The sequence below is a fragment of the Ambystoma mexicanum genome, chromosome 11 (genome assembly GCF_040938575.1).
Source record: "Ambystoma mexicanum isolate Mex_15411 chromosome 11, UKY_AmexF1_1, whole genome shotgun sequence".
Classification (NCBI taxonomy): Eukaryota; Metazoa; Chordata; class Amphibia; order Caudata; family Ambystomatidae; genus Ambystoma; species Ambystoma mexicanum.
In genome coordinates, this window is record NC_090934.1 from 667,355,473 (window position 1) to 667,380,596 (window position 25,124).

Below are 25,124 nucleotides of genomic sequence, written 5' to 3' on the forward strand. Positions count from 1 at the left end.
GGTAGGAATTTCTAAGTCCTCCCACCTGCGGCTGGGTGCCATATCCGTACCCTCTCCCTCTCATAATTCCTCCTCTCCCCCTGTTATAATTATAATACCCAGCTCCTGGCATTGGGTATCCTCCTCCCATGTTGGGCGTGTATGGTTGGAGTGGCGGCACCTGTTGTGTTATAGTCTGTGAAGGTGGTATTTGGGAGGAATCTTGTGCAGCCACTACTTGTGTGGGGCTTTGGGTCATTGTTGTAGGTGTAGTTATTAGTGCCCCTTCCATTGTGTATTTAGTAAGCTTTTTCTGTACTAATTTAGCCTCTTCCGTTTTCCTGTCCTCTTCCTTTTGTTTCATTTTTCCTTGCCATGTCCTACAATGATGCACTATAGTCAGTTGTATTTCGGGCCATGGTTTTGCTTCCATTCCCACTACTTTCTTTAGTTGTTTCTGAACTCCTTCTGGGAGCCCTTGTACCAGTATATGGTAAAATATTGCTGGTGTTTTATCCCATTGTTCTCTAGTTTCCATGCGCCACTTCTCTTGGATTTCCTGGATATAATCAACAGGATCTTCGTTCTCATGCATCTTGCGGGATGTAATTGCTCCTATATCTGATGTGTCTGGGTACTGTACCCTCAGTGCCTGCCATAGTGCATGTCTGCAGTTTGCGAACGGTGCCCCATTGTGCGATGTATTTGTTATTGTTACCCCATGAAATCCCGCTCTCTTCCAGATGTCATCCGCTCTATCCCCTAATATTGATATTAAAAGGCCCTTTACATCTCCTACTGCCAGCTTCTGTCCTGCGGTGTGTTTTTCCATTTCATATATCCATTTACCCGCACCTCCACTTAATGATGGGAGCCTACATTTTATATTTTCTTTATCGGTATGCTTCCAAGGAACATACTGTGGTCTAACCCCACCTCTCTCCAAAAGTGGCATTAAATTATGTCTTGTTTCACCCTTTGTATTCCATAATATTGAGTCCTCACACCCTTCCTCCTCTTCCCTTTCTTCCACATTTTCACTTTCGTTTGTATTTCCCCTGCTCATACCTCTTTCTTCTCCATCTTTTCCCCTTCTTCCATCTTTCTCTGTATTTTATGCGGGCATGTGTATACCTCTTTCCTGCCTGCGACTAGGGAGGTCTCTAAGCCGCCATGTGTAGGGTGTCAGTTCGTCGGTGAAGGGCGCTAGTTTTATTTTGCGTAACGAACGTGAGGTGGTTGAGCATGTAGGGTGCGATAGGGGAGGGCGTGATGGGGATGGGGATGTTGCGGCCTCATGTGCCTGTCTTTCCTCTGTTCCTTTCTTTCCCTCCTCACTTCTCTCCATCTCATCCTTTCTCCTACTGATCCATGGTGAGTCTAGGTTGGTCCGGGTGATGTATAGTTTATCTAAACTTTCCCTTTCACTGTTTCTTCCTTCATTTTCCACTCCCTCTTCCTCACTACAAAAGCTAGTCATAAACGGCACCCCCCACTCGGTCTTTTTCCCCTTGATCGTTACTGTTTGTAAATCTATTAGGTCCAGTTCTCCTCTTTCTCCTTTATCAACCGCTCCCCTTTGTGCTGACGTTGTTGCTGCTTCTGTGTCCTCATATACATCCCCCCATGCTCCACTCTCCCTTCCCCTATCTCCTCTTTCTCCTTCATACCTTTCCTCCATCTCCTTACTATTTTCCTGCCTTTTCCTTTTCAATTCCTCCATCACTTCACTTCTCATCTGTTCTAATATTCTTTCATCCTCTTTCTTCCTTTCCCATTTTGCCCTTTCTTTTTCTACTATACTCTCCATCACCCTCCCTTCTTCGTATTTCTTAGTTGATTCTGATAGTAACCTCCTCCTCCATATTGCCATTTCTTTTTCTTTTTCTTCTTCTTCCCTTTTCTTTTCCCGCAGTACTACTCTTGATACCCTTTCTGCTTCTGCTTTTACCCTGTCAGCTTCTCTCCTTTGTTCCTCAGTTCGTTCCCTTATTTTTTCCAATTCGTTCTTACCTACTTTCCTTTTCCTCGCTCTCTCTCTCTCCTCCCTCTCAAGCTGCTTGATCAATTCATTCTGTTCATCCCTTAATTTTGCTAATCGTTCTTCCATAATCTCTTCCTTTTGTTTTAACAGCTCTTCCCCCCTCAATTCACTCTCCCTGGCATTATCCTTGTCTGTTTTCTTTACTACCTCCTTCTCTTCTCCTGTTAATGAACCTCGTAATTTTAATAATATCTGTGCAGCTACCCATTCATCATTTCCTATTTCCACAGTCTGGTCTTCTCCAGTCCTCCCCTCCCCTGCTGGCATTTTCCTATGGGCCACATATGGTGGAGGGCTGTATGCCGGGTTCGAGTATCCCTAAGCCGCCCTTAACTGTCCTCTTTCTATTTCTCCCAATTCTCTTAAAGGGTACAACCCCCCTCCCTCTGTTTTTACTCCCGTTGCTAGGGGTATATCATTTCTCGGGTCCTTTTTTATTTCATCTGCTTTATTATTCTTTTCTCCTCCCTCACCTCTGTTTCCCGTGTTCTTTGGGTCCTCATTCCCCTGTGTCCCATCCTCTCCTTCCTCCTTAATCTCTGTTTCTTCTGGTATTTCCCCCATAGTGAATATTCCATTTGGTCCTGGTCGGGACCCCTGGAACATCCTCCATAATTTAAACACCTCCACGTGGTTTGCCAACTTCTTCCCTTTATATGTATTGTGCAGATGATTTAATAGTGAATGTTGGGCATATGGATCAAAGCTACCGTTAGGCGGCCACGGTGTTAGCATTTTGTTATCCGTCCCCTGGGTCCATTCTATGCTATACTTAATCAGTTTCTCCCTATGGGGTGGCAGTGTTGTGCATATGTATTGTAGTGGCGTGGTGAGGGTGTTCCCCCACCCTCCCGATCCTGTTCCGTATGACATAGTAGCGCTCCACTTGCTACCCTTCCCTAATCTGGTATCAGTTTATCCCACCAGTAGTTTACAATATACAGCCTTATATCGTTACCTGGCCCCGTAAGTTTGGGGACTTACGATAGTCCGCTTAAAGAAAATTATAAAAATATAGTATGTTACATGTGTAGATTTTCCTCTGCCTTTCTTCCTTTATACAACACCCTTACGGCCCCCTGCGGCCGAGGCGTACGTAGCCCCCTGCGGCTGCGTACCCCTTATTACGTTCTTATACAGTCGTCCTGTTTTCACGTGCTCCTCCCCCTTCTACACTTGCCGTGGCCGGCGTTCTCCGTGCGCAGCCACGTTCCCCGTTTCGCCTTTCCTCGATCAACTCGTTTACCGTTTATCTCCGTTTCCACTCCCTTACCACAGTTCTCTTCCCCACCACTCTCAAAACGAAGATGCCTCGTGCTTGCGATATCCTATGAAAACCCTACTGGTAACATCACCGATCTCGTAGAGCTACTGGTAAGTTCTTCATATATTCTTTAAATCCAAAATACACCTCCAATCTACCCCCGTTAACCCCACAGCTGTCTTCCTGTCACTCCTGGAACAAGGTAATCAAATCAACAATATAATCGGACTGCGCACGCTGCGTCGCCTCGCGTGTGATACGCCCCTCGACAGGAGGGCTTAACCAGCCAATTATCTTCCGTATCGGGCAACTAACTAGCTACCGCCTACAGGGAAACGTCATCTACCTATCGAGTGTCTTGCTCGAACAATAGGGATCCTCATCTACTCATTGATCAATAAATGCCAAATCGTAGGAAACCACACACACACACACCCTTACACGTAGTTGCGACCTAGGCCAATCAGTTTCTACGAGCGGCCGCACGTGATGTTTTTCGTGCTCCGCCCCCTTCTCTCGCATTACGTAGCCACCTGCTCTCGCGTTTGTTCAACTACCATTCATTCTATTTCTAACACTAAATTGTCAAACCTTCGCCGTTCACCTGTGCAACACCTCCCGCCTCCCGTATTTAATTCCTCCCCCCTCCCTCACAATTTCACATTGTTTGTTGTGCGTGGCATGCTCACCAAGTTCTCTTGATGCGGGGCCGCTCGACTGCACGCACCCCTCCGAGCGGCTCGTCACCTCCCCTCGTCTGGACCACGTCTGGACACTCGCCAACCGCAGGCGGGATACTTCTCAACCGGCTCCCGAGGGCCAATATCCGGATTGCGCTGTCCGGTCTTCTCGCAGTTCCGCGATGGTCCTATAGTCCTCAGAAGGGGGCGACGGCAGAGGGGGCCGCGCCGCCGGGCCTCCTCGCAACCGGAGTGCCTGGAAAAACTAAAAAATAAAAATGCCGATCTTAAACAGATCTCAGCAGTGCCTCCAACTTGTCGGGGGTAAATTCTGCTGGGGTCGGCCGGGCCGTCCGCAGACCTCCGGGCAGGGAGGCCCCAACTCCTCCCGTATATCCCAAAAGAGATAGAGTATGAGACACACACAAGAAGCAAGGTGACTCTGCTGTTTATTAAACACAAACGGCAGGGATGGGTCAAGGATCATACGCGTCTGACCTGACACACACACAATCGTGGGGCTCGCAGGCCCTTTTTACTGTAGTATGACGCGCTACTTGCGTCACTTTAGAAAGTTAACAAAAAAACCTATCGCCACTCTTAATTGGTTGCTCGAGTGGTAGGGTTAGTATAGCATACGTATAGAGAATAATATGAGTGGACAAGGGTTAGTCAGGTGATATATCTGGGTTGTCCCTACAATTAGATACATGAGAATTGTTACATGAAGACTCCTAATGATTGGTTAATGTTAATGGCGTCAGTGATAAGAGCCCCATGTTCTGATTGGTGCGCCCGTGAGCTTCCCAGCCTGGGACCATCGCTGTTCCCAGCTCTCGGTGTACCTGCCATTTGCAACAATGTTTCACTATGGGTACATGCAGACAATGTGAAGACTTATTCATGAGCTGGACGGCCGACTACTCCCACTGTCGCAGATGTCCATTGATCCTTTCAAGTGTATCTGCCTGTGTCTTGTAACGAGGGATCCAGACGCCTCCTTCCTCCTGGGCTTGGCATCTTGTCAGGTTTGGCTTGGTCACGTGAGGTGGGACCGTGTTTGAGGCAGAATTCTGCACAATTAATATTGTTTTTCCACTGTGTGCCTGGTTTAATTTGCAGGTGCGACTTTGATGTTGGTGCACGGCGTGCAAGGTTGCAACATCGTGCCCTTGATGGTCTGCTTTTGGAATGTGGGTTTGCAACATTACGACCTTGGCTGTCTGCTTTCGCCAGGCTCATTCTGCAGGATCAGCAACCTGACTCTTGTTCTGTTAACGTCCACGGGAGCTCTTGCTTGCGGCCTACATAGGCCTGGTGTATAGGCAGAACCGTTTGGTGCACAGGCGCTTTAGGTTATAGTCTCATATTGTCTTATGACCAGTATCGTGTCTTCGTTATAATTCTCATTATGGCACCTAGGTTTTAGAAGAAGCGTAAGCAAGCTCTTTAGATGAGTTCATGGTGCGTCTTGCGTTTCTGCATTTTGAGAGCCTATGTGGAAAATAATAAAGATGCACGTCCGTGAGTATGTCTGTCGCCTACGTCATAGCACTGAGTATATTCTTCGTGTAGATTGGTGCGGGAGTGTCCAGTGCGTGCATTGGCACAGGTGTGCTATCCGTTGGCTAGGTCGTCATGGCATCTCTAACGACGTATAGGTTTTAGTCTAGTTGATCCATGCCGCAAGCATCGGCATGGGCAGGGCGAGCTGCTGGGCAGGCAGATGGACACATCCTTATGTTCCTGTACCAGGGTATCTGGTCGTCTGGTAGATGGGCAAACTCTTCTCGTGGCGGGTGCTTGGGCCGTGAACCTTTAGGCCAGGCGCGAGAGGGGGAAGATGGGAGCCTGTTTTTCCATTTTCCCACTTCACTACCTTGGAAAGTACTCAAATATTGGTGGTTTTGGATTAATATTGCCTTCATGTCTCTTCTGTTTCTCTCTTTTATTTGTTATATATGATTTGTCTTTTATGGAAAATGTTTATGGGTGATTTTGATGTTTGAAGGTGTGTTATATTGCTCTATATTATTATTATGAAATCATTATATATCTTTGTATATTTTGATGCATACGTGAGGATTTCTGTATTGATTTCTGTATTGTTTGAATCAAATTGAACCAAATGGAATGTTTTAAGTATTTTAAATTTTGTAAAGGTTAAAAATAACCAGAAACAAATAACAAATAATAATAAATCCTGATCTTAGCCGCACTTTGATATTTATCAGTGCCATAGTATCCGCAGCTAAATTCCAGCAAACTCTGGCTGTATTGTAGTTGTAAATGCCCACGTTTGTTGAAGCAATTGCATCTGAATATCCAGTTCATGCCTTGCCTTCCATAGTTTAGCCCTTAGGACACCGTCAAATGAACCTTTTAGTTACATAAAGATGGTATGCAACTTCATCTTCCTGAGATGACATTCTACAAAATCTCTTGTTTTTCCTCTTGGTCAGTTCCTTATAAAAGGTCCATGCTTGTTGTAGCGCATGTATGTCAAGAGCATGAACCTTTTAAGCTTCCCTTGCAATTACACGTTATGCCTTATGGTAGTCTTTGTAATCCATGACTGCTGGCGAGTAGAGGAAGACAGCCTGTTTGCTAGGTTTGGTGACACAGGCTCCAATCTTCTCCATCATAGATTCAAATGTGGATATGACAATATCATACTGCTAGAAAATAACATTTCTAAATCGGGCAAGGAACTACTATAGATAAGTGGTTCAAGGTTATTCTCCATGATAAACTGCCATTTAACATGTTGTCTCACATTGCCTAACATTGCTATGACTTGGCATTTGCAGATAGTGGTCAAGGATCTGGATACCTTGTCCTTCAGAAGTAATTCAAGGCAGAGATGACAATGCTCACTGTTGGGCCTTTCGTTGACTGACATATCTTCACCATCACCCAGTGTCTTACACTTATTAAAGCATAGTCACTAAGGGATGTTTTAGCTCCACTTATTTATTTATGGATTTATTTGTTTTAATTCTTGGTATAGCGCCAAATCGCCCACAGGCCTCACAGCGCACATAGAACAAAACAAGAACAGACAAAAAAAAAAAACTATCAGAAGTAGAGAAAGATTGAGATCAGAGAGCATAGAGCTTTGGCGAGGTAAAAAGGAAGGTCTTCAAGTTCTTTTTGAAGATGACCAAAGTGGGGGAAGACTTAAGATGAAGTGGAATCGAATTCCATAGTGCTGGAGCAAACACATCAAAGTTTGTTTTACCATATTTCGCAAGATGGAACTGAGGCAGGGAAAGTCTTGCCTGTTCAGCGGACCTAAGAGACTGTTCTGGAATATAGCGATGAATCCATGCTGAAAAGAAGCTGGGTACATTGGCATTCAGGTATTTGAAGGTAAGTGTGAGCATCATGAATTATACCCTATGCCTGATAGGAAGCCAATGTAGACTTTTCCGGGCTTCAGTGATAGAATGCTGTCTTGAGAGACCAAATACAGCACGACCAGTGCCATTTTGAGTAGTCTGAAGAGCTGCGATGTTGGTAGAGGCTGTACCAGCCAAAAGGCTGTTACAATAATCCAACCGCGAGTTGACAAGAGTGGTGGCCAAGAGAGACGTGTTGCTTACAGATAGAAAGGGGCGTAATGAGCCGAGCTGCTTGTTAATCCAATCACATGTGACTTGTGTTTTAGCTACGTGGGCACACATGGAAAGTTTGGCGGTATTAAAGTTCTTTGGCTCGGCTGATCACTAGTGGTTCTACCATTACAGGCCTTAAATTGGAGGTTAGTTAACACACGGGCAGTACTGAGGGACAATATATGGGCTTCTGTCAGATAATCGGGTGCCAGTTTTGGAATTTACCAGGTAGAGTCTTCTTCCTCCAAAAAGTTGTCTAAAGGTCTTGCGTGCTTGAGCTGCATGTTAACATTGCCCACTAGAATTATACAAGGCTCTCTAGAGTGTTTTTCTCCAGACAATCTAATTCTTATCTTTAAAAGTTCAATTGTGCTCTCATTCATTTTAGACGTTGAATGCTTTTATTTGTTAAATAAGATTATGGTGTGTTCTGAGCCCTTGTCAAATTGCATCTCTTGAAGTTCATCTGATCTTGTATCTTGGGCTGCCATGTCGCAGCTGAGCTTCACGTGTACCCGTATTGTTAGGCCTCCAAAGGTTTGACCTCTGGGTCCCTTTTTTGTTAGGAAGTGGAAATATGTATTCCCTTGAAAGTGAAGATCAGTTAGAGCCAATTTTCTTGAAGGTATATGATTCAAAATTCTCTTATATAATCATACCATTCATCATTTGGCATTTTATTGGCAAGTCATACCATATTCCAAGAGATCAGAATATCAGTATCCTGACCTATATCTGGTTCACTTACCCAGTCCGGTAGAAGTGTAGGCAGGGAGTTGGTGGTGCCTAGTTAGCCAATTGAATCAAATCCATCTCTCTCTTCCCCATCAGTAAGGTTACTTTGGTGGTGATTTAGGCTGTTCCTCCCTAACAAAGATTGTGCAGATGCTCCCCCTAGCACACTGTGCACCGCATCGGGCCTATCTGGTTTGTTCAAGGATTGATTTGATAGTTGGGCACTTCTGGTACAGTATGTACTCATCTCAATGTTACCGTAAGGTGGTGGTACAGATTTGTATTGCAACCCCAAAAGGCCCTGTTCAAAATTTGTCTCTTCCAGCTCAATGTAGACGTAATCTGTGGTGGTGGTGCCTGAGCCTTGTTAAGAGAGCCTAGTGAAACACAATATGTCATCACGTGTCACAGAGGTACATCTCAGAATGTAATGCCGCCAATGGATGCATTTATTGACTACATCTGCGTTTGTTTCTACATTTTTTTTTTGTTTGGGCACTTGTGCATGAAAACGAGATCTTTAGGCTGTTTGTGCATCTGTGTTGGCAAGGTTCGACTTGCTAGCTGAATTGGCTGGTGGGTGTTTTCATTATGACAAACACAGAAGCTGTGGACATTTTTGAGTTGAAGATTGTTCTTTTTCACATCATGCACATTAACTCTTGTGTTGCCAGTGCCATTGTACCTTACATTTCCTGTGGGAATGGGGTTTCTCGCTATGGGTTTGAGTGACTGATGTATAGTGCCCTTTGTCCCATTCCTATGTAAGGAAATACTAGTAGGGCTTTTTAAGAATTGCTGGTGTCTGTTTTTAGGGTGTGGTTGGGTTGTCACGCCCCTAGGTTGCAATGTGTCAGTGGGAGGTTTGGACTGAGGTTGGTGGTTCTCAGTGTGTGATTGTGGTGGGGGCAACCATGCTATGACTGCATCACTATTGTGGGACTCAGCTAATGAGGTCCCTTGAGTAGAGGTGTGGATAGGGTGAAGGATACACTGGTGGTTTTAATGCATATTATGCTTCAATGTTATGATTTGGTGGTTATCCTATGACCATTTTGTTCACTTCGTCTAGCAGTGTATGGCATATACATTTTCTGGTTGCCAGACACGGTGTATCCACAAGTAATATTACCCAGCATACAAGTGTTACTGGATGTGTTGAGTGAAGATTGCCCTTCCTTCTGGAAGCCTTGGGAAATGGGACGTCAGAACACATTAGCTGGGCAAAATAGTGGTAGAATAAATGGTGGTCCTTCAGAGGGGTCACTGTCATGCTGTGAGCTCAGTGGAGCAAATCTATTAGATGTCAGCATAGTGTACTCCATTGAGTTGTTGTCATTGACTGTTGTGTGAGGCGGATGGGAGGGGTAATGTTCCATCAGGTAGACAATTTATTAGTGCACTGGACAGGGCAAGATCATTAGCTGGCTGTGTGACATGCTCCACACAGCCATCATCACTGATCAGTAGGGGTTAAACTGGTTATCTTAAATTGAGTTATGATGTGTTTATAGTGCATTTGTCTATGTGGACCATGGCACGTATCTGCTAGTTCTTGCTTCCCTCTTGATCATTATGCCTTGATGTTTCAAACTTAGTGAGTGATCTTCATGTTTCTTATTGACCTTGTTCAGTGTTGCACTGGTGCCCGCTACATCGGTGGTAGTGCTGGTAACCTAGGGGATAGCTGATGCTGATGCTTGGCTTGGCTGTGTTACCTTTAATGCTAAGCGGAGTACATTAACAAGAATGATGTCTTAAATGCCAGTACAATTGTTTTTAACCTGGTGTGCCTCTTTCAATGTGCCAGAATTGGGAGAGCTATCAATTACATCCGAATCAATAAGGGTATGGAATAATTGCTCTATTCTAGTGGGACGCAGGAAATTGCCTTGGACAATGTAACCAGTGGAGGAGACAGGTGGGAAATGCCTGACAGCTTAAGGAGCTGCCAGACTTGGCCCCCTACACCCACCTTCTAAGAGGATACCAGTGCATCTAAAATACATACATAGTGCTAAAATAGTACTAATACAGACAATATAATAGTAGACAAGGTGAATTAAAGCAATGTGGCAAGAGAGGAGGACGGGTGGGGAACGCTCGACAGCTAGGGGTGCTGCCAAAGTCTATCTCTTCCCCCACAGCCGCTCCTAGAGTACCCTCTGCACCACAGATTTTCAAAGTCTTACTGGGAGAGATGTGGAATCATCCAGGGACATCCTGTGCTTCCTTTGGGAATATGCAGTGCAAAGGTGGGGATAAGGCTAGCTGCTGTCTGTATGAAATGAGTCTGCTCCCAAGATTGTGAAATGTAAGCAGAGAGCAGACTTACTTGGAGCTGTCTTCAACAGGGTCTTTCAGAGCTGTCCGGAGCACTATTGATCAAGAAGGATGCCGGCCAGGCAATAATTAGAAAGAGTGAAAGAAATGTGTGGGTCACTGCGCCATCAAGCGAACAGCGGCAAACAGCAGGTGCACCCTTCATGGGGGCTTTGCAGCGAACTGCCAGCTCCAGCTGATATGCGTCCTCCAAACACATGTGGCTCTTCTGGGTCCTAATACTGAGTGGCAGCTGTGAAAGCAGGATGTTTTGGCCGTGGCCAACAGGAGGCACACCCTTCACGATGCTTCTATTTCATGATATCAATCGTAACTGGTGAATGATTGGGAAGGGGCCTAGGGAGAATCTCACAATCAGCAGTCACTCTGGCTATCCCTTGGGTACCCAACAAGCTATCCAACCTAGAATGTGAGTCACATATTGGGGAAAAGTTCATGGACTCTTGTTTCATTCTATAAAATGTATTCCAAATGTCAGTAAATTTAGAAATGTCATATGCCATCTCATCTAGGATATATCGGTTAGCCTTGGGGTGATCTTTAACTGTCATACAGGATCTATGTCAATCACGGAATGTTGTGTTGAAGATCCCACCAATAAGGATTTCATAGTCCGCAAAGATGGAACACTTGGCAATCAAGGAGGAACAAAATAGGGGGTCATCTATGTTAGGGGCATACAAATGTATTATAGCTTTAGTGATACTCGGTGTATATCTCCCATCTATATCTTATTTCGTATTAATTCATTTTAAATGAACACTTTTATGAATTTGTTTTTAACACACCTCTAGAGTAATATAGAATAACCCAAACATCATGTTTTCCCATACCAGGATTTAGAAACTGTATTCTAAATTTCTTAAGATACATGCATCTCTTGTAGTGGTAAAATTTTAGACCCATGGAGTTGAAGATAGGCACCTACTCTACCCCTTTGCTGGCAGTCCCAAAAAGGCTGTCAAATACCTCTAACCATGCAATCCCAGGGTGTAAACCCTGGAATACCCAACATTTCAGCATTTGCCTAGGGGCAAATTGTAAACCGTCTATAGCTACCCTCTAACTTAATGACAAAATATAGTGCTATCACATACATCTGAGTCAGATAAATATAGGAAATAACCCAATGGTACAGTGTTAATGCAATTCAACAATTAGGACTGGACTTTCATATTGTATAGAAGGTGTCCAGTCATTTCGTCAAAAATAAAAGATCGAATGACCATTTGGTCGAATACCAATTGGTTGAGAAAAAAAAGGTCGATTTTTTTTATTTTTTTATTAATATTTTTTTTTTCGTTTCGGTTGGTAAAAAAAATAATAATAAAGAAAAAGGGGGGTTGGGAGGGAACCCCCCATAAAAAAAGAAAAGAAAAAAAAATACATCGACCATTTTTTCAGCCATTTGGCAATCGACCAAATGGCATTCGATCATTTGGTTTTCGACCAAATGACTGGTAACCGTATAGAAGACTTCCAAAGCCTCAAACATGGCATTTGTTGTGGTAGATTATCTTCATCTGTGCTGGAAATGGCATAGCATATTGAACTAGATGGTCCTGGCGAAGCTTCCATACATCATTGCATGATTTTCTTTAGTGCTGTACCACTGGACTGTAGTCAGGGAATAGCTGGATGTCTGTGGACTGATATTGCAAATGCCCCTTGTCTTTGCATCCCAAAGGAGTAGCTCTCTGGCTTGACAGTTGGAAACTGTACCACCCCTAGGAGCCTGGGCAGAACCTTTTCCAGAAATAGCTGCAATGGGCCAGTAGGGGTTGATTCTTGAAGTCCAAGTATACACATATTGTTAAGGCCAGATGGGCCCTCAAGATCAGCATGATTGTAATATGTAGACATTCTGCACAACAACCACTAGGTAAGGAGTTTGAGGGCCTGCTTGGTGCCTTTTGAAGTGATTTATCAGTATTTTTACTTTGATTTCCAATCCGATTTTTGAGCTGGTCTGCCCCTAGAGTGCCCTATCTTTGTGATCTGGTCCTTTGTTTCTGTTTTGTTTTTCCTTTCCATTCCCATCCCATCAGCAACTGGCTAAGGGAGTCAAGTATCCCTGTGCATTTTTCTTTGCAGCTTTATCTTACTTAAATCCTCTGCCTTTCCTGATTGTAATTTGAAGCCATCCTGCAGATCAACCACTTGGCAAGGAGTGTTAGGACCTGTTTGGTACCTTTTGTATGGATTTATATGTGTTTTTGCTTTCATTTTCAATCTGTTTTTTGAGCTGGTCTGCAACTAGAGTCCCCTGTCTTTGTGAACTAGTCTTATGTTTATTTCTGTTTCTTCCTTTCCCCTCCAATCCCCTTAGCAATTGGCTAAGGTAGTCAGGTGTCCCTGTCCTTTTGTCTCTGTAGCCTTCTTTTACTGCTCTCCCCTGCCTTTCCTGATTTTAATCTGTAGCCATCATGGAAAAAAGCACTTGGGGCCCGATTCTCATCAAGGTGTTAAGTACCGAAAAGGACGTTAAAAGGGTTAATGACCTTTTCGGTACTTAAGACCTATTCTGAAGGTGGCGCATTCTTCCGAAGTTGGAAGGAACGCGCCAATTTCGGAATACATGTGGCGGTTGCTAGGATGGGTTGGAAACCAACCTAGCAACCGCCACATTCGTAAACTGGCTTTTTGGAAGCCTATTCTTGTGGCAGTCCTCCAGTTTAATATGTGCGCTAAACTAGCGCACAAATACGGTACCCTTTTGGTGCTGTTAAACTGGAGGAGTGCCACAAGAAGCCTAGTTTGGTGTAAATGGAAGTGTCCATATACACCCGTGTTGTATATGGACACTTTCATGTACACCAAAGCAAGCAGCTTCAACGTTGCTGCATCGTTGAAGCTGCTTGCTTTGGTGTACATGAAAGTGTTCATATACAACACACGGGTGAATATGAACACTTTCATTTACACCAAACCGAGCAGCTTCAACGTTGCATCCTGCAACGTTGAAGCTGCTCGCTTTGGTGTAAATTAAAGTGTTCATATACACCACACGAGTGTATATGAACCGAGCAGCTTCAACGTTGCATCCTGCAACGTTGAAGCTGCTCGCTTTGGTGTAAATGAAAGTGTTCATATACACCACACGGGTGTATATGAACACTTTCATTTACACCAAAGCGAGCAGCTTCAGCGTTGCAGGATGCAACGTTGAAGCTTCTGGCTTTAAATGAAAGTGTTCATATACACTGCACAGGTGTGTAGGAACACTTTTATGTAAACCAATGCGAGCAGCTTCAACGTTACATTCTGCAACGTTGAAGCTGCTGGCTTTGGAGTAAATGAAAGTGTTCATGTACACCGCACGTGTGTATATGAGCACTTTCCTATACACCAAAGTAAGCAGCTTCAACATCCTGCAATGTTGAAGCTGCTCACTTTGGTGTATCGGCAGCATTTCCGTTAAATAACGATTTGCTCGTTATTTAACGAAAATGCTGCCGAGATTCTGCAATGTGCCTGTTTCCATTATAAACAGGAGGTTAGCAGCGAAAGCACTGTCGTGCTTTGCGATGACGCCCAGGCCCACTTCAGAATAGCAGTGGTGCCTGGGCATCAAGAAATGGCGCAGTGAATCATGCTATTTAGCACGTTCACTGTGCCATGATGAGAATCGGGCCCTTAGTAAGGAATTTTTAGGGCCTGTTTTGTGCCTTTTGGAGGGCTTTAGCTGTGTTTTTACTTTGATATTCAATAAAGAATACCCATGCTATACCAAAGGGAGTCTTGACTCTATTAAAGACAAGTAGGCAAGCCTTACGCTTCAGCTTCCTTTATTCTGCTCATCAAAGCAGATTTAAATCTTCTTTTCTTCCATTTGTTTTCCTGTCCAAACATGAAACAAAGCAACAAAAAAAAGAACTGGATTTCATTTCCCATGAAAACCTGGGCCTCTGCCAGTCTTTCAGTTCATGCCCCCTCCGGCCATGGACACCCCTAGTCACTTCCTGCCCAAGACCTTTCCTCTTCTTTGAATGCCAGCCAACTGACATCTGTTAAAACATAACAGAAACCATCCTACTCTCAACTCGTCATGTCGGGACCAAACTTATCCGCACAAAACTCTCGGTTGATGGTGACAATCCAAATCAAGAATCATCGACTTGTGGCGTCTCAGGCTTCAGCCCGCCTTCTGGTCATTTTCGGTCAAACAAGAGCATTCATTAGGGAGGGTATCAAACTTCAACCAAAATAACTGTCCAATATTACAACAGTAAAACACGACTCGTACTTGTGCTACTTGGGTCGGGTAATGCTTGCCTCCATGCCTTTAATAGAATCAGGACATAGCAGGGGTAATTTTTATTCTGTGTCAAGACCGGAGTTAAACATTATCATTGTTTAAAGCTTTGGACTATGGGGGCTGCTATGTTAACTATCAGCCTAAGGTAAAATGTTCTAACGGTATCATCGCTAGACCAGTCAGCCACTCTCAAAATTTCTTGGAGACTAGCTTCAGCATGAAATACCTTGGATGCCATAGCTCTCCTTACAGAGTGCGCTCCAAAATGTGACACATCAACGCCTGCTAGGATCATGACCTTCTCACCCATCTGGCTATAGTGGCTGCTGCTACTCCTTTATACGGCTTTCTAGGCATAACGAACGGTTTACCATGAAATTACCAAATTTCTTTTTTTCTAATAATGCAGGGGGAGCTTCCTGCAGCCCCTTCCCCCTCACAACCTTTCCTTTACTAATAATCTTGCCCCAACCCAGACCTATATTTTCCTAAAAATGACCCAAAATGTCGAAATAAATAGGTACAAAAATGTTGCCTTTTCACATTTGTTTGTATTTCATCATTTATACAGATACCTAATGAGCAGCTTTGAGATGCCCTGCAGTCCCACTTCACACGTCCTGGCTCCATATTCCTTGATACAGATAGCCACACACAATTTTGGCTGTTCAAGAAAATAGGGATAGGATATCTGACAAATGGCATTTTGTATGCCTTGCTATAGAAAAACACACACGTCAGGCAAAACAGTCTACCTGTCTACCTCAAGTGCTTTCATGTCTGCCACTCGCATGCAGGAGTCCAGGCATAACAGAATAGCTAACTTGCCTGATAGATGGTGGTCCAGCAGATCTTTGTTATGCAGCCAGTCAATAAACAGCTGCAGCACCATACAGACATACCATAGCTGCCCGTACTTTGGCGTGGGGAGCTTAGAAACCTTAACGTCCGCAGTAGTCTGACCACTGATGGGTGTTCCACTACAGGGGCACCCTTGTCCAGTTTGTGTCCTGCTGAAATGGCAGATTTATACACTCCCACTGTCCAGAAAGAGTTGCCTCCCTTCATGATGGGTGCCAGGAAATTCAGCACTTGGACTAAAGGGACTGAAACGGGATGAACACTGCGCTGGTTGCACCATAAGCACCATCTCCCCAAAACTACATTGTAGTTCTTGCGAGTAGAGGGGGCCCAAGATTGTTTGATAAAGTCAGCAGCTTGCTTCAAAATGCCTGGCAGACTCCATCTGCTCCTGACACCCTGAATGCTAGTAGTGTCAATTTCCCTGACTTCGTATGAGGATGGAGTTTCCCAGGCGATCCGACAGAATATCCTGTTTGGGCTGAATCACTTTTGGGAAATCCGTGGTATTTTCCATCTTAACTGGAAACCATGCTTGTGACTTCCAGTTTGGGGCCACTATGACGGTTTCCGCCCTTCTCTCAGTGCATCTTTGCCAAAGTCCTGGTTAGCCTCATGAAAGGGGGAAAGTTGGAGTGTACACTACGCATCTGCAAATGCAGAAACGTGTCTGCTCCCTGTGACTCTGGGACCAGCCTCTAGCTGAAGGACTTCACTAACTGTTCAACCTGGAATGTGAATAGGTCGGTGTGCAGTGTTCCCCAAAGGGCCGCAATCTGGGCAAAGATGTCTCTGTGTAGCATCCAGTCGCTAGAGTGATGCAAGTAGCGGGAGTTCCAGTCTGCCACTATGTTCTGTGCTTCTGTGAGGTACTCCAAAGTCACAGAGATCTTCCATTTGTGGTAGTAATGCCAGAAGTCTTTTTTGAGCTCCACTCGCATCTCGACTTGGTACCTCCCAGGTGATTGATGTACCGTATTGCTGAGATGTTGTTCATCCTTACGAAAATGTAACACTGTTTTGTGAATGCTTTAATTGCAAACAATCCTGTTAGCAACTCCAGACAATTGATGTGGAGAGCCAGCTCTTCCTGTGACCTCTTGTCGCCTGTCTCCAGCTGACAGCAGCTCACACCCCAGCTGGCTATGCTGGCGTCGGACTCTATGAAACAGTCTGGGACGTCTCCGAAAATCACCCAACCATTCCAGGCTTACATGTTCTGGAGCCACCAATCCAGCTCTGAACTCGCTTTGTGATCAAGAGGTACTAGCTGATGGTACCCCAGGCTCTCCTGCGGATGTCGAATCATCAACCTCTGCAATGCCCTGTACTGTAATGCAATGGACCTGGTAAGAAACCCTGAATAGTGGCCGCTAATAATTTGACAATTCTTGCTAGGGTTCCCAGGGGTAGCTTCATCCTGGCTAACGCTGCCCTCAACTTCTTCTTTATCACCCTCATCTTCGGAGCTGGGAGTTCCAGAATTGCTCTTGTGGTGTCTGCTATAAAGACCAGGAATTCCATGTGTTGCTGGGCACAAGCTCAGACTTCTTCCTGTTTATCAGAAACCCCAGAGATGTAATGAGCTGGGATGACCAATGTACTTGCGTGAAGGATGTTTGTTTGCTGTCCGCTAATATAAGAATATCATTTAGGAATACTATAATTCATATACCCCTCTGCCTCATGGTCACCCATTAAGTTCACTCATGTTGATAATTGGTCTCACTTTCTCTTTCCTGTGCTGATAAATGCAGCTGGTGCATGTTTCTGCGCTCTAGCACACCCTTGCTGCCTAGCTGCCGTAGCTCTTCTTCTAGCAACTCTCTCACCTCCTGACTCTGAACTAATTGCCTTGGTCTGGCTCTTTGGTAGGGTTTCTTGGTAAACTCCAGCCTGAACCCTGCTACCACCTGCAGTATCCAGGCATTGCTGGAAAGCATCCACCAATTTTCTAAACACCCTTGTGTCCTCCCTCCCACTGAAGGGAAACAGCCCACTATCCTCATCTGCTTAGGTTTCAGTGTGCCGGTAGTATCCTCGACTTATATGCCCTTGACCACCGTTTGATTGCACCAGGAAGAAGGCGTTGTACTATCGAGACTCCTAGTAGTGTTGTCTGGGATTCTGGATGTCTGGGCTTTTTCTAGGGTGGTATACCTGACCACACATCTCCCCATCTCTTTAGCTACTGCCTCACCAAACAGCAGTCCTTTCACTGCTTCACTGGCCTCATAAGGAGCAAGATCTCCTAGGTTTTGTCTATTTTCAACAAGAGGCTTACCCTTCTTTCAGATAACAGGGCACAGTTTGTGATCCCCAGTAAGCATACGGTTCTCTGTGCCTAATTAGCTAGCATGTCTGCATTCACTGGATCACCAGTATCTCTGGCCTTCCCTGCCAAATCCATGATCTTCACTTTGGGCCTTGCTAAATCCAACACTTTTTCCTTGCACCCTTTCCAGGATCTGTCAATGCCCTTTCTGAGATCTCTGGTGGCTTTGGACATGAATTTGATCCTTTTGGGGCCACACTCAGGAGTCTTAGCCACGTTCCCTGGTAGGTCTGGCCGTGGGACTCTGACCGCATGCACAGTCAAACTTCCTTCTCGATAGACTTACGCAATCTCTGAGCCATCATCGAATCTGGGGTGTACGAGCACTTAAGGGTCGAGCATATCTGTCAACTCCTCATTGGCCACTTCTAAGTACTTCTATTTGGCCTTCAGCTTCCCTCCTTTTGATTTCTGTGAGGATCTGGAGTCTGCCAAGTCAGACTCTGGTGAAAAGTCAACATCATCCCCTATATTTTGCACCCCTGGGGGAGAGAGTAGGAGGCTCTGCACAGGCAAATGTTTCATGAATGCCCATTTAAGCTTCTTGAATGCATTGACAGCCACAGGGGACTTTCTTTTTCCATCCTTCAATTGACCCAGGGGAGTCGAAGAGGCCTTACTCTTGCGGGTCTGCACTTTTCCCTTACCAGCTTCCTCCCTAGGCGGTTGGCCAGAGGACATGTTGCTTTTGATATCTGGGCCTTTGCCTCAAATGCCATGCCTAGTTAAGCATTCCAGTACTTCCAGTCTTTCTTGTAGCGGTAGCACTCCCTGTGTTACCGCGTTAACCAGGGAATCACCTAAAACTCTCTTGAAACTGAGTGTCACATCTGTGTCCTCCTCCATGATTACCTGATCCTGGCCCCCCTCACGCCCGTCATACGACTCCATGTTATGAGTTATCAATTTGTTCTTTAAAGTGCCTGGACGTAGCAGGCTGTGTGGCACGTCCTATGAGGCGGGGTGAGTGAGAAGCCTGAGAGGATATGCAGTCTTAATATAATTTAATATTAGTCAGGTACTGCACCACAGAAAATAAACTTTTGGTCATCATTTGTTTATATAAAACACATTGTTTATTGATTTGCAATATGATACTACTTTGTGTATGATACTACTTTGTGCAAGTTTGTTTCTGAGCCAACAAGTGATTATGTGATAATGGTTTGCCTTGTTGATGGGCTTTGTCAAGGCATAGCATTATGCATAGGCAACTTTGGAACAAATAGTGATACATTCCGAAACCTTGTTTGGAGTCAAAAGCAGTCGTGGGTTAGTATCATTGTGCGTATCTTTCTTGTATGTTTTTAGTTCCCTTAATCCTTAGTTATGATTGGTACCCTCTGTTAAGATTGTAGCAACCTACATTGATCACAGTTTTACAAGTAATTGTTTGCCAACTATAATATATTCTCATGTAAGCAGTTTGGGTTTTTTCTACAAGAAGAATATTTTACAAGTACATTTAGGTTATTGCTCATTACATGAGATTCCCTTTAGTGCACAGGTGTGCAGCTTGGTATGGTTTGGATCAATGCCCATTGATTGCAGTCATGCTCGCAAAAGTGGTTTCTAGGTTTCTTATTAGCATTCAGTATAGCCCTCTAGTTGGCTTGTGCATTAGACAATGGGTTCTTGAATTTTTCTGTGATTCTAGTATATGCTCTCCTGGTTAGGAGAAGGTGGGTCTGTGTGGTCTGGATTCCAGATGGAGGCTTGTTTCTCTACCTTGACTGATTAGGGGAATATCAGTCATAGTTAAGGCCTTGTAGCCAACAGATTTATGTAAAACACAGAGTGAACACCTAACCCATTGTACACAAGAAGGCACACATAATTACACATTTCCCCATTACCTGAACTTAATGTAATTTTAATCCAGATCCCTTCTCCCAGCAATGTGCTAGTAGATTGGAAGCTTCTCATTGTGGAGAGGTTTAAGTAGACTGAAGGCTTCTCCTTGGGAGAGTCAAGATCAGACCCCTGTCTGCGGGGCACAGTGCTAGTTACACTTTAATCTAACCTGGCTGCCGTCTCTGCATGCTGATTCAACTAACAATGCTGAAATGTCCTCATAACCTATTCTGCGGGTTGTAAGTGATGAAATTGCTATGGTGCGAGTATTTCTCCACTACTGCTCACCACCACCTGAAGAAGCATCCTTGCTTCAGGAACTGTAGCAGTGCAGTGCCAATTGAGTCTGCATGAGCGTATCTCATGTTGCACCAAACATCATAAGCCCCAATGCGCATGCGTGGCTGCGCTGTTATACCATAAATGAAATTGCATAGCCCGAATGAGATGAATAGTATGTTGGCCAGAAGAAAATCGCATCATGAGACAAACATTGCAAACCGTGAAACCTGAATGTGACCATTGGGAGTCCATTTTGTAGATGCCGCCCATTTTCTTTTTGTAACGCTTTGCAAATATTTTCTATGCTTCAGACCAACACACAGTGCGAGGCCACAGCTTGAACTCCGAAGGCTAACGTAGACAGGAATATAGAGCCATACAGAAATACATTGTTTTCCTCTTTCACTGAGGCTTTGAAGCTGTGCAAGAGCCGCACCTAATCAGTAGCCCTAGTGCCGGTTTGTCTTGCAAGCACTGTTGTAAAAGTCAGTTAAATGTGCTCCTTCATGAAAGATGGTATTTTCTCTGCCTCAGAACTGTCTGACTCTTAGCTCATGAGCCGCAGTGAACATATAACGTTGGTTGGAATGTCTCCCTGCTAGAACATATCTTCCCCTGTGCCAGTGCCCCGTGTTCCCCATAACAGAAAACTGTCTCTGCAGCTTTTGCTAGAATACTAACGTTTAGACTGACTGAAGTTACATGCATAGCTGTCAATTACCGAACCGTAGCTTGTTCGTCATGTATAAGGGTGGGCCGAATGATATTCTTAAGGATGATGTATTATGTATATATTTGACTGCCTTGGCGCTGCTCGCTCTCTCTCATCTCGTGATGTCTGGGAACACATGTCGTGAGGTGTTGAGACCCGGTCGGCCAACTGAGATACTTTATGAATAAACCAGACTTGTTTGGAATTTGAACCTCACGACTGGCGTGTCATTTAGTATATGGTTATTGTGCCTTCATTCCATATATGGTCTAACAGCGCTGGAGCGTTAAAGCTTCCCAATTGCGCAGAGTCCCAGTGATGAATATCTGGAGCACCACACGGAGTGCAACCGGGGGCCAACAGTGAGGTTTATTCTCACAGGTCTGGCTGCGCTCTGACCTGTAAACCAAAAAACACTTCGCTTCAGATCAAACGTGACACGATCTGACATGGTTTGCATGTGTCGTGCTACAAAAAGCATACAACACTACTCAGTTTTAAACGCATAACGCTTTCCATTAACTCAGTACTTAATCTACTTATCAACTGTTTGACACAGTGTGAGCATGAAAACATAACTCTCTAAACTTGATAATACATTTAAACTGCAGGAGCACTCAGAAGAAGTTACTTACTTTGTTGATGAGCAGAAAAGAAGAGGAATGGACCTGAGCGAGCAGGAAGTGACTAGTGGTTCCCAGAGGGAGGAAATTGACTGATAGACTGGCCCAGGTTTTCATGGAAAATATAGTCCAGTTTTATTTATTTTTTGCTGTGTTTTCATGTTTGGAAGAAAAAAAAAACTGAAGAAATTATAAAGATTTAAATCTGCTGTGATGAGTAGAATAAGGGAAGTTGAAGCTTAATGCTTGCCTCTGGTCTGGACATTTAATAATTTATTTTTTTAGCTGGTCTGCTCTCAGAGTGCCCTCTCCTTGTGGTCTAGTCCTTTGTTTCGTTCTGTTTTTCTTTTCCTTCCACCTCCTATCCTCCATTTCTTAAGCACCGCTCGCAGGGCAACGTTGCCCAGGGAACATGCAAAGTGGACAGGCACATTCCTTTACGCTGGTAGTCTGACAATCTAGCATGACAGATGTCTTGATATCCATCTAAAGCTACTGCAGGCAATGGGTCTCTTCATTGAATCTTACCACTACTGTATTGTGCCACACCTGCATAGTGCTTCCCAAGGTGTTCCAACGGGGGCTTTGTACATTACATCTCATCACTGTTTTCATTTCGCCCACCAGTGTGTCCCAAAAGTAGTACACCCCATTTTGATGTATACCAGTGCGTGGGTTGCACCACATTTGAGTTTTGCCGCTGCAAACATTGGTTAATGCTGCTTTTAAATTTAGGTACACTAGAATTGAACTGAGTTGGTTAGCAATGCTTTTGAATGTATCCACATTATAATTGCAATTTGCTGCTTTTGAAATTAACCACACTAGAATTGCAACCTGCTGCTTTTGAATTTAGCCACAGTAGAATTGTAACCGGCTGCTTTTGAATTTAGCAAACTAGAACTGTACTGAGTTAGTTAAGGCTGCCTCTGAATTTAGATGCACTAGGATTGCAACCCGCTGCTTTTGAATTTAGCCACACTAGAATTGAAGTAAGTTGGTTAACTCTGCTTTTGAATTAAGCCACATTAGAATTGAACTGAATTGGTTAATGCTGCTTATGAATTTAGCTGCACTAGAATTGTAACTCCCTGCTTTTAAATTTAGCCACACTAGACTGCTTTAGAATTTAGCCACACTAGAATTTTAAACTGCTGCTTTTGAATGTAGTCACACTAGAATTGTACTGAATTAGTTAACGCTGTTTCTGAATTCAGCCGCACTAGGATTGCAACCCGCTGCTTTTGAATTTAGCCACACTAGAATTGAACTGAGCTTGTTAACGCAGCTTTTGAATTTTGCCACCCTAAAATTGAACTGAGGTAGTTAACACTGCTTTTGAATTTAGCCACAATAGAATGGTACTTCTTTTTTCAATGCTACATTTAAATGTAGCCATGCTAGAATTACAACCCACTGATTTTGAATTTAGCAACACAAGAATTGGAACCCACTGATTGTTAATTTAGCCACACTACAATTGTACTGAGTTAATGCTGCTTCTGAATTTAGCATCATTACAATTCGAACCTCCTACTTTCGAATTTAACCACACTAGAATTGTACTGAGTTAATTAACACTGTTACTGAGTTTGCCACACTAGAATTGTGACCCAATGCTTTTTAATTTAGCCACACTAGAATTGACCTGAGTTGGTTAAGGCCGCTGTTGAATGTAGCCACACTAGAATTGAACAGATCTGATTAACAATGCTTTTGAATTTAGCCACACTAGAATTGCAACCTGCTGCTTTTGAATTTAGCCACACAAGAATTGCAACCCACAGCTTTTGAATTTAGCCACACTCGAATTCTAACCTGCTGCTTTTGAATTCAGCCACATTACAATTGTATTGAGATAGTTAATGCTGCTTAACACTGCCTCTGAATTTAGCTGCCCTTGAATTGCAACCCGCTGCTTTTGAATGTAGCTACAAAAGGACCACACTGATTTGGCATCTGCTGATTCTGAAACTATCCACACTTGCATTGTATAGACCAAAACAAACATGGGACAATAGAGAAGGAAGAACCGACAATAACACTACTCAACACCCAGAGATCACCTGAAACCAACACCCACCCCTTTTCGTCTCCACACCTTCACACCTCTCGCATACTACACATGTCCAAATGGCTATTGAAACAACCCACGAAAAACATACAAACCGCACACCCCTCTCTAATCATACTACAAACCCAAAACCTGGAAATGACAAAAAACTCTGACACTGGACAACACCCTTATGGAAGCAAGTCCAGTGCACATAAATATGTACATTTAGAAAGTTCACACACACAGACACCACTTCCTCCTGGTTCTACACAGACCAACAGATAAACACAAATTCTATTCTATCCCTCTCTCCCTCATTAACCAGCCCTACCCACTTTTCTTACAGAGCCATGTGAGCTACTGGAGACCACGCAAATGGTAGCAGTGCACTGTAAAGGTGCAGCCACCTAAGTAAATCATTAACAGCTGGGAGAAAATACATACAGCTCTGTAGAACTGAACTGAAAAACAATTGTTCAAATTTGCGTTGCTACACCATTTAAAGCAGAATGAACAATTTCTTCAATTGCAACAATTAGTATAATTCTAATATGTTGATTGACAAATCAACCCCCTAAAGAACCCTATGCATTAAAAGGTCTAATTGGTGGTTTCACTTTTCACACCCGTAAGAGATCCCACCCCTTGATGACAACATACTCTGCTGGTCAGCACAAAACTTAGCATTTAGATTTGCTGCCATCCTTCATATTGCAAGGTGATAATATGCTTAATTATAATTGGACCACTATGATCGAGACAGTGCAGCCAGTATCATCTCACCAAAACTGACCAATGGCATTATGCATAGAAATCAGCCAGTTCAAAACTATGTTACAGCCCCTGGCACTCACAATCCCCTTCACCTGATTGGATTGCCTCATACTATGTACCCCTAGTGTTGATATATGTGCCAATTCTGGGAGCAACCTTCCAGTTATCGTCTGAAAATGGACAGCTGCATGAAAAAACATGTGTGCGGCCCGGCTGATGGAAATTAATTCCTTCTATTTGTTCATTCTACCGCACACTTTTATTCCTGATTCAAATGCCTTGTTGTCAATGGGGGTGCTGTTGCTCCCTTCCTCATGCTATATTTTGTCATGGCTGTGAGTTGAGCACCTTCATGTATCATACTGTGTCCTTCATGATCACTCTGTGTTCATTAGTTTATCATCTGGGAGGGTACCTGCTGTCTCTGGAACAACTTCATACCCATGAGAAAAATACTCCCTTGCAACATTTAATTGGACCCTTTTTGGCATCTCTTTCCATTCTGACCTTCACTCGATGAGCTCCTCTGCCCTGCAGTGAAGTTAAAATTGTATTGAATGGATACTGCATCCTTTAGCTAAATCGTGGTACTCTGCAGTTTTCAACACTGACCGGGCCCAATATTGCCATCCTCTTGCTCCCTTCAGTAATTAACAATGCTACTTATTACAGTTCAACCTACATACTAAAACCAAGCCACACCTACC